Source organism: Phyllostomus hastatus, unplaced genomic scaffold, assembly GCF_019186645.2.
Source record: "Phyllostomus hastatus isolate PE091 unplaced genomic scaffold, TTU_PhHast_1.1 phas_scaffold_11, whole genome shotgun sequence".
Taxonomy (NCBI): domain Eukaryota; kingdom Metazoa; phylum Chordata; class Mammalia; order Chiroptera; family Phyllostomidae; genus Phyllostomus; species Phyllostomus hastatus.
In genome coordinates, this window is record NW_025334005.1 from 5,916,005 (window position 1) to 5,925,907 (window position 9,903).

General features: G+C 43.8%; 1 pseudogene; it reads left to right on the plus strand.

Annotated features, from left to right (window-relative positions):
• Nucleotides 1-7,590: 7,590 nt before the first annotated feature.
• LOC123829243 lies at nt 7,591-9,484 on the plus strand (annotated as a pseudogene).
• The last annotated feature ends 419 nt before the right edge of the window (nt 9,485-9,903 follow it).

A 9,903-nucleotide genomic window follows, 5' to 3' on the forward strand; every position in this document is an offset into this window, starting at 1 on the left:
TGGAGTCTTGGGTTGTTGAGCATTTTGCTCAAGTCATAGCTCTGCTGAGTGCTGGTGTGATGCACAACCAAATGTTATCACGTCCTGCTGCTTCTGAACATAGATGCTAGATGGAAAGTGAGGCTTCAAACAGGAAGCTCTTCAAAGTGGCCTGAAAGGGTTTTCTGGAAAGTTCCAGGGCATTGGGAATTGATACAGGAAACTTTGGTATTAGGGGAGGCTAGTCCAGAAGTAGCAGGACTGGTTTAGATTCTGATTCGTTCACCCCTGCTCCCCAAATAAGTCACCTACTTCATAGAAGGTTACTTACCTGGGCTGGTGGTAGTCTGAAGTAATACCCTCATAGCAGCAAAGGGCCAGAGTGACCAGGAGGACACACAGGGACAGTCTCATGGTTGATGTTGCTTTGAGTTCAGCTTTAGCAAACAATAAGCAGTTAGCAGCTGGACTCAGCAGCCTGGGGAGCCCAGGGCTATTTGTACCCAGTCAGCCTCACAGGTTCTCCTCACTTGGACATGGCAGGTTACAAGGCCTGGCCTTCAGCTCTCCCTTCTTCACTGAGTCCTGTTTTCAACCATCAAGGTCACAGCCCCAGTGACTTGGTCAAGAATAGGCATTGCTGGCACCATGCTCATCTCTTTTGTGGCAAAAACTGAGGCAGGAGTTTACAAAACTAAGATCAGTTGATTAGTAAGTGTCCCCCCAGGATTTAGCTCCTTAACTGGAGTTTCAAAACGTACAGTCAGTTGACTGATGTGAGCCTCCTTAGAATTTAGCTCCTTAATTGCAGGCAGTGACTGGTTGTGCTCATCTGTCTCAGCCTAGCCCCTGGCACAGAGAAGAGGATCGGCACATCCTCCTGGAATGTTTGCTTCAGGTGCATCTTAGTGTGAAAGGATACCTGATGGGTCACGGTGACTCTTGGCAATTGAGGGAGAAATGTTAGTAGTGTGGGGACATTTGTGAAGGTATCAGTGGTTTTCAGGTGGAGAGACCACTGTGCCAAGAGGAGGATTTTGTCCTCAGCTGTCACCCTCTGACTCTCATCTAACTTTTTAAACATGGTATAGCAATGACCCCATCAAATCAAGCAGAAGACCGTCCTAACTGATGGTTCCCTTGTCAGTTATGAGGGTGGTACCTGCTAGGTCCTCAGGGTCCCAGGGCAGTAGTGCTAACAGGGCCTGTCCTCCTCCTTTCCTAGCCATGTGCAGGTGCCCCATAGAAGCCCTTGGGCATGAACCGTTTTGAGGAAAGGCATTTAAAAGAAGTCTCTGGGTACAGAGGAGCATGCTTGAGAGCCTCTCAGGAGAGACAGGGTTTCACATGAAGTGGTGTTGGGAGGAGGGATCCTGTGAGAATAGCTTGAGGGAACACCATAAACCAGGTGGCCGGTAGGAAACACAGGGACCCCTGCATGTTACACTTAAACACCAGTGCACAGTGGGACAAGGATCACTTTGTAACTGGGGACAGACTGGGCCAGGTAAAGGAAAGGGTGTCTGTGCCCCCATAGCCCTGGGGATCAAGGGGTAGCTGAGGTGACACAAGTCCACTTGCCCCACTGCTTTTCTGTGTGGGGCAACAGGGCCTGCACCTCTTTGGTGTGGGAATTCCAAATAGAGCTGCCAGCTGGAAGACAGTGTGGCCATTTCTTGTAAACTAAATGTCCTCTCACCCCACCGCCCAGCAATTGCACTCTTTGGGGACAAATGTACCACCAGGTGTGCGATGATAATTGCAGGGAAGTCTGTACCTGTGTGGAAATAAGTGGTAGATGGGAGTGCTTTGTGATTTCTGCTACATCTTCTGTGAACCTAGAACTGTCCTGAAACTAAAGACTAGTAAAGAAGAAAGCCAATATCCTGTCAGCATCATTTTCTTCAAAAAAAGGGGAAAAACCAGACAAAAACAAATCAGTGAATTGACCATGGTGCGTAGAAAGTGGATTGCCTCTCTGAGAAATGTATGATAACCTCCTGAGAAAAACTGAGTATGGATGAAAGTTCATGATGCAGTTGAATACAGGACAGCTTGCAAACCACCCTCTCTCCAACAGATCTGTGTCACTATCTGATGCAACTGCGATAAGGGCAACACTGGCAACAGGAACTCCAGCAGCAACAAAAACGCAATGAGTTTCACACAGTTCAAAGAGGCAAACCTTGAAACATAAAGTCATGATATTTCCTTACAGATATAACAAGGAATCTGAAAACACCAAGGCTCGCACTTTCTTCCTGAAGAAACATAAGAAAATGTAAAGTCTACTATTCTCAGGTTACTGTAGAGTTTTAACCTCTCCAACATCAGAATCCTAAATGGGCAATTTTACACATTGTTTTGAAATCTACAGTGTTGTTTGGATCTTTTAATTTTAGAATGTATTCGCTTACTGAGTTGTGAGGAAGAGACCAATAATAGGGTCTGACTACCTGGGTTCAAGGTCAGGTTTGGAACTTTCTACTTCTGGGGTCTTCAGCAAGGTGCTGACCCTCTCAGCCTCAGTTTCCTCATCTGTACAATATGGCTGAGAGCAAGGAATTTGTGTGAGGATAAATAAATTAATTCAGGAACAATGCACAGCACAGTGACTGGCAGTAAAAGTCAAGTGTTCCAATTACACAAAAAGGAAAAAGGTAAGTCCAAAGACAAGCAGAATAAACCACCTCACCCACAAAGTCAAATATCAGACTGAATCTAATCAACTTTGCCAAGGAAGAATGTTGATTTATCTTAAGTGATAACTGATTGTGCTGTTGAATTTGGGTCTGGTTCCCATGGAATTTCTCTTAGTTAAAATAAGATCATCACTTTTCAATCATTTCATATCCTGTTTTATGATCACATCTAACTGACTGTTGCTGTTATTTTCTAGTACTAAGTACTGTGCTTTGGAACTAAGAGTATAGAAGGGTGATGGGTAGGGTAGGTACTAGTTATCCCAAGACACATAGAATCCCTGGTCTGTGGTCCTCAGCAGGACGTACTGGTGTCAGGTGTCCTTCAGCAGTGGCTGAAATCCCAGGGCTCCTTCAGCTCTCTGTGTCTTACTGGAGAACAGGAACATGGGGAATGGAAACACTGAAGACATCATCACTTCTGGATCATGATGTCCACATGTACTTTAAGGTACAATTCATGTATCATCTGGTGACACTGGCTGTCCTGTGGCATGTCCCCTGCATAAACATCCTTGTTCCATTTTACCAAGATGGATGGTGTACAGTTCGTCTGTCAGATGCCACATGACATTGACTCTGCATGTGCAACTCCAGACTCCAAAGAGCTCAGTGTAAACATTATTTTGCAGGAGACACTTTATTTCTAAGAGGGAGTATCTGTGTCCTGGCTTTGGATAACATCATAGAAGGACCTAACGTGCCATGGCTGATAAACAACTAAAAATAGTTGTGAGTGGAAGATCCCTCTGTCAGCCTTGGCCCATTCTCCAAAGGAATACTGGGACTCCAGTGACATCCACACCACAGACTTACCTTTTCACACGTGCACAATCAAGTGACATGTGCTTTCAGAGTCAAGACCTCTAAGGATGAACAACGTGACTAAACAGGCCTCATTTTCACCAATACATGATGTGATCCAGGGGTATACAACATAAAAAGTAGGCCTCACCCTGCTCAATAAGAAATGCATTTATCAATAACATTTTACATTCATAAGTATCAAAAAATGAAAGACACATGTTTGGGCTTTACCTAAGGCTGAAAGGATCTCTGATGGTGCCCACATCACCCATGTGCCTCATCTGACAAACTCCATGAGACATGTTACCACTTCCTCCCCTGACTTGTACACTGAAGAGCCCCTGGGGCATACGCCCTGATGGTTCAATGACATGTGTGGGTAGTTACACCTCACCTTCTCTCTCCTGCTGGCCCCTGCCTGTAGCCCTTGATCCTCTAACCATGATCTGACTGCTTGCTACAAGTGGTGAGCTATTAAGGGGGACCCACAACCAGGAAAGTGCCAGGGCATCAGAGATGGATCCCTTCCTCTTGTTCAGCAAATCTTGCTACAACTCCATTGTGCTAGGATGGCTATATGTTTTTTGTGTTGTAGACACATATCTCATCTTAGGAGGAATGTTATCGAACAGATACACAAAGTCTTACACATCAAATTACAATCACATATCCTGCCCAAATCCCAGAGCTCTGGAAGGTCACACAGATCCAGCAACAAGGTAAAGACTGAGTAAATTACAAAAAAACAACCACCCCAAAGTGGCTTGGAGCCCTCTCAGTGTCATAGTGACTACCCTTTGCACCCAGGCTGTGTGCAAAAAAAGGTGCTTGAGGCTCTGCTCATGTGATCTGTCTTGGTACCAGAAGACTTCCAGGTGGGACCCAGTGACTAGCTTCACCAGGAGAGGATGGTCAGGTGTCAAGGAGTCTCCTTCTATCCTGAGCTCTTTCTAGCAGGAGCTGAGATTACCAGGCCAAGGGGAGGTTCTGTCACAGTACATGTGTTCTATCTGGGGACCTGATGTCACACACAACCATTCCATGGAAGAACTGCCTGGAAGACATGAAGGCCACCTCTTCACTTAGCTCTTCCTGACCCTCTCCACGTGGGTCAGGTGTGCTGGCCATCCTTGAGGTTTGTGCTCCTCAGTGTACATCAGCCCACATGTGAACAGGAAATGGGAGGATTGCAAGTCTTAACCCCACTAACCTTTGACCTCCAAATCATGGGAGTGTGAGTCCCCTGCACACACAGGTGCCACTTAGGATGATAAAAATAAGCAAGTGTTCTATGTCCTGACCCTGGAGAAGAAAGACAATATGTTGGGACACCATGGAAAGTTGACAGAATTGGTTTAGGAATTCTGGAGGAACTCCCAGGGAAAAAAGGCCAAAAGGCCTCAAGGTGTGTCAGATGGACCAGGAAATTGATGAGCTAACACTCACTGGAGGATTCTCAAGTCTTTTTACTTTGCTTAACTTTATCCCCTGCTCACCAGAAAGATCTCTCTTCTTGAACAGGCTTTTGTGGTGAAGGGAACAATAGAAGTCTTGTGTTCCTTCTGGATATTGGTCCTTATTAATCCCTAAGCATCTGGCATTCATGTGCATGTAGCCTTGGCATCTTCTCCAAATCCCTCTCATTGTAGATATGCCACTCTTTGGTGTGAGACGTAAGACTTAAGACTGCACAGGAATACTTATTACCAAAGTTTTCCCAGTACACAAGTATAAAGCAATAAAGCTCATGTGTTAGTTAGCTTATGTATTTATTATGTTAATGAAGTCATCATTACCTTCTTGTAGGCTATTATATTTACAGTCATCCCTCCCTATATCGTGGTTCACTTATTGGGGCTTCACTGTATCTCAGGCTTTTTAAAACCAGCGATACAGCGAAGCTGCAATAAGTGAATGGTGATATAGTGAGGGACGACTGTATACTTCACTGGTGAGTACCCATGTAGAATTTTATATGTTGTTAAAATTACGTGGGTTTAAGAGTGAAGAAAGTGTTTAAGAGCACATGAAGTATTTATAAGAGTGTGGGAAATGTTAATAAAAGAGTGGGAAAAGTTTATAGGAGTGTCAGAAGGGTTTACCAAGCCTTAAACTAAATATAAATAATAAAATAATTATAACACTGCTACTTCGCAGACTTTCACCTATTGCGGGGGTCTCTGGAGCTTAAGTCCCGCCATAGGTGAAGGATCACTGTACCTCCTATGAACTTTTGTATAGGTCAGATAAATGGCATCCATCATGCTGAAAAGTAAAACCAAGCACCTGTAGATCAGGTCAGTGTGTGCCAGAGCAGGTGTGTGTGCATCACAAGATGTGGGAGTGTTTACTGTGTCACATTCAAATGACTGGTCCCACTGCTCACCTTCAATCCCACCATGACCCCATGCAATCGGGCTCCCGCCCCAACCATTTCACTGAAATTCCTCCCTTCTTACATGTCATTTGAAGCCAGTTCCAATTTTATATATTGTAAGAGGTAGAAGTCTTGTTTTCTCTCTTGCTGATAGTTAATAGGGGTGTCTGACACAAAAAACAGCCTTTTAACAACTGAGTTGTGATGTCGTTTATGCCATATATTAAGTTCTCTCTGTGTGGGCATCCATTTCTGAGTTACCTATCATGTTCCACAGGATAGTTGTCTATTTCTAAGGCTACACTAATCTGGATGAAGAAGAGTTTTCTATTAATTCACTTTCAATATCAGAGTGAAAAGTAACCACTCAGTGTTCTTCCTAATCTTCTTGGCCATTTCCAGATATATATTGTTCCACATGAACTTTTTAAAAATTTTATCCACTTCCTCACTAAGTTCCAGTGGCATTCAGGTTGAAAGGACATTGAATTTATATGTCAATTTTGGAAAGATTGACATTTTTATAATTAGTCTTCCAAACACACAATATATATACTACCTTACTCATTAGATTTGTTCATTGATATCTTATAGTTTTGTCACTTTTGCCAATGAGACATCTTCTTCCATTTCTAATTCTCACTCTGTCCTACAGCACACACAAGATGCTGTATTTTTATACATTAAGCATTTATTCAGCCACTTACAGTGAATCTCCTCATATTATTATAATACTCTGAGTGGTTCTCTGTGAGTCTGTTGCATGTCTTCTAGTGAAAGAATCATGTTGTTGGCAAGTGAAAGAATTTAATCTCATCTTTGGAAATATTTACAATTATTTTATGTTCTTATTTTAGTATGACACTTAGAATTTGCAGACCCATGTTGACTAATACTGGGTTCATCAGATATTTCCCACCTGTTATAATGGAAGCACCTTTAGCATTCAGTGTTTTACAATGATTTTGTCTGTTGATTTTGAAAATTGATTTCATTTGTTGTAAAGATTTTTCTTCTATTCCCACTTTCTTTAGATTTTTTACTAAGAAAGTTCACCAGGATTTCCTCCTTGGAACTGGATGGAAGGGAGACCAAGTTGCATCTGTTGGCTCCAGACCTTGGGAAAATTTCTGTGCTCACTTCCTTCCCCACAGAAATGCCTGCTGTCCACCCAGAAAACACAGACTTCAGATGGGAACCCTCTGAAATCTAGAGATCAGGGCTCTGGCAGTGGAGAGACTATTGGAGACTCTGGTTACACAGGTTACAACTGGTGAACACCAAGAGGAAGGGGCCCTCTATGAGAAGAGAGGCCATTCCAGGAAGGCCTAAGTTTTGGCTACATCTGGTGAACAAGCAAGTGAGAATTCTTGGAGAACAGGGTAATATTGGAAAGGGAGTCATTTTCTCAAGGACAAGCTTGTGGCTGTTGCAGAAGATATTGTAAAACAAAGTGATTTGATGTAGAGGTCTGTGTGGAAATTTGCAGATGATCCCTGTTCTTCTGTGACCCTGGCAACATGGTTCACTGTTTTTACCTGGCTGCTTGTTTTGGCAGATGTGGCAGGTGTCTACAAATTACTTGTTCAGCTGAATGTTGTGGAGATGGTATCTTGAAACAGAGGAATGATGGCACTGAACAAGACTTGGGAATACAATGTAAAACTCTGGAACCTCAAGTGGATAAACTTATCAAGGCAGCTAACAGGCAACAGAGAGTGAAAGATGTGGGCCATCATGATCATGTGGGGGTGCATAGGGATCAGTGTTTGTCTTTCACATCGATATTTCTCCCCCTCTCTTTCTATCTCCATTCCCTGTCTCTAAAAAATAAATAAATAAATAAATAAATAAATAAGCAAACAAACCAATGAATAAATATTTTTTAACAATGAACTCATGTGCTCAATTCTGCAATAGGTAAAATGACAAAGAACCAGAGACCTGTGTAGACAGCTTCACAAAGCTGTCACAGACTCCTGGTCAGATTCATTCCTGGAAACCAATGATCCCCTGTCAGTGATTGGAGCTGCAATGAATGGAAATGAGAAAGAAGTTAAAGAGAGTGCCCAAGTTTCCTGGAAACATGCCAACAAATTGTCTCAGGTCACCAACATGGCCCATTTCATTTCAAACAATAAAGAAGATACCAAGCTTCTTGAGACATCTGAAAGCCTGCTACAAGGTATTTGTCCTGAGGATATCAATGCTGCATTGATTGTAGCAGCGATACCACAGAGTAAACTGTCCCAAGAGTATGAGGATCTTTTGAAAGAACAATGGGAAAAACAAATCCATATTCTCACAGATGCTGTCGAGTCACTGACTTTACCTCCATTGATGACTTCTTGGCTGTCTCAGAGAGTCACATATTGGAAGATGTGAACAAATGTGTCATTGTTCCCCAAAAGAAAGATGTGGATGGGATCCACCATGCAGCTGTTGCAACCTGAGGCCACCCAGCCCAGATCATTCCTCAAGTCACCTCAGCCAGGGACAACTATGAGCCAGAAGACCACACAGAGAAGGTGCTGGAAGCTACCATGATTCTGTCCAACACAGTCATGCTGCATTTTATGGAGCAAGTGGGTGCAGCAGTGGAAGCCATCATCTCAGATACTGCCAGCCCATAGATGAGAATGATGAGCTGATTGAAGCCTCCCACCTGGTGTACCATGGCATGAGGGACACCAGGAAAGAAGTGCTCATGATAAGTGACTCTCAAGGAGGTGCATGACTCTGACTTTGAAACAGAAGACTTCCTTGTCTGAAATAGGACTAGCATCCAAACAGGATATGACCAGCCTATACCTGACCAGAGTGTCTGGGCCATCATGACTCAGCTTCCCCAAGAGCAAAGCACAAACACTGATGGACAGGTGGTCAGATTCCAGGAAGAAAAGAACCATCTGGATGCTGAGTGTTCAAAATGGATGACAGTGGTAATGACACCATTGTGATGTCCAGGGAGATGAGTGTGATCATGGTGGAGGTGAGGGACTTCCCTTGAGGCCTGGGACACTCAGAAATATATCACGTGTACAGTGCTGCCAACAATTTTCCAAGGCAATTTTCAGGATGAACAAGCAAGGACACACCACCTCAGACATTGCCCAGATGCACCCTAAAGCATGTTCTGCCAGCCTCCCTGCAGCATATTGCCCTCTAGTATCAGCAGCTCAACTTCTGCAGCAAGGTCATGGCTGAGGTGTAGAACCATGGTGGGGAGCCCATCCTCTCTGGAGTAGGCAGTGCCATGTCCCTCATCTGGATTGCCAAGAGATTGATGAATGTGGTGGCAGACGGTGAAGGCATCTTATGTGGCCTCCACCAAATACCAGATTTCTCAGAGTATGGCTTTGTTCAACCAGCAGGCTGTGTCATGGAAGATGAAGGCACCTGAGAAAACTCCTTGGTGAAGACAGAGAAACAGGAGAAGAAGAAGGGCAAGATGAAAAGGAGAACTCCAAAGATATTGGTCAAGCCCGTGCAAGCCCTTGGCTAATTCAGAACCATGGACAGCATCCAAGGCTGCACTAGCTGTCTGCCCCCACCCCTCTGGGCCTTTAAAATCAGTCACAGTTCTTCACTAGAAAGTTTTGAAAGAATAGAGCACTAAAGTCAGACTGCACAGATTTCTAAGCCTGGCCTGGTGGGAAATTTTGCAAGGACACACATGTTTAAGCCAATCTCTCAGAATTCAGGAGCATATTTGTAGCTATATTTTTAATAAGCTTACATAAAAATAAATATAAATTAAAATGTCATAACCAAACAGAACCCCACATTAACTTGTAAATAATGCCCTTGACCAAGTGTGACGCCTGTTGTCCTAGTGTGGTCTCAGGGTTTGAATGAAGGGGAGAGCTGACTCACCCCGGGTTCAGGGAGGGGCCTTTCACCAGCACTGCATCCTAGCATTTTGGCTGTTATCAAATGACCAAAGTGAGTCAGGGCAAGCAAAGTGAGTATCTCAGGAAGCTGTCCCCAGACGAGTAAGGTCCCTAGTAGGAGTTCTGAGAGGGAGAAACCACACAA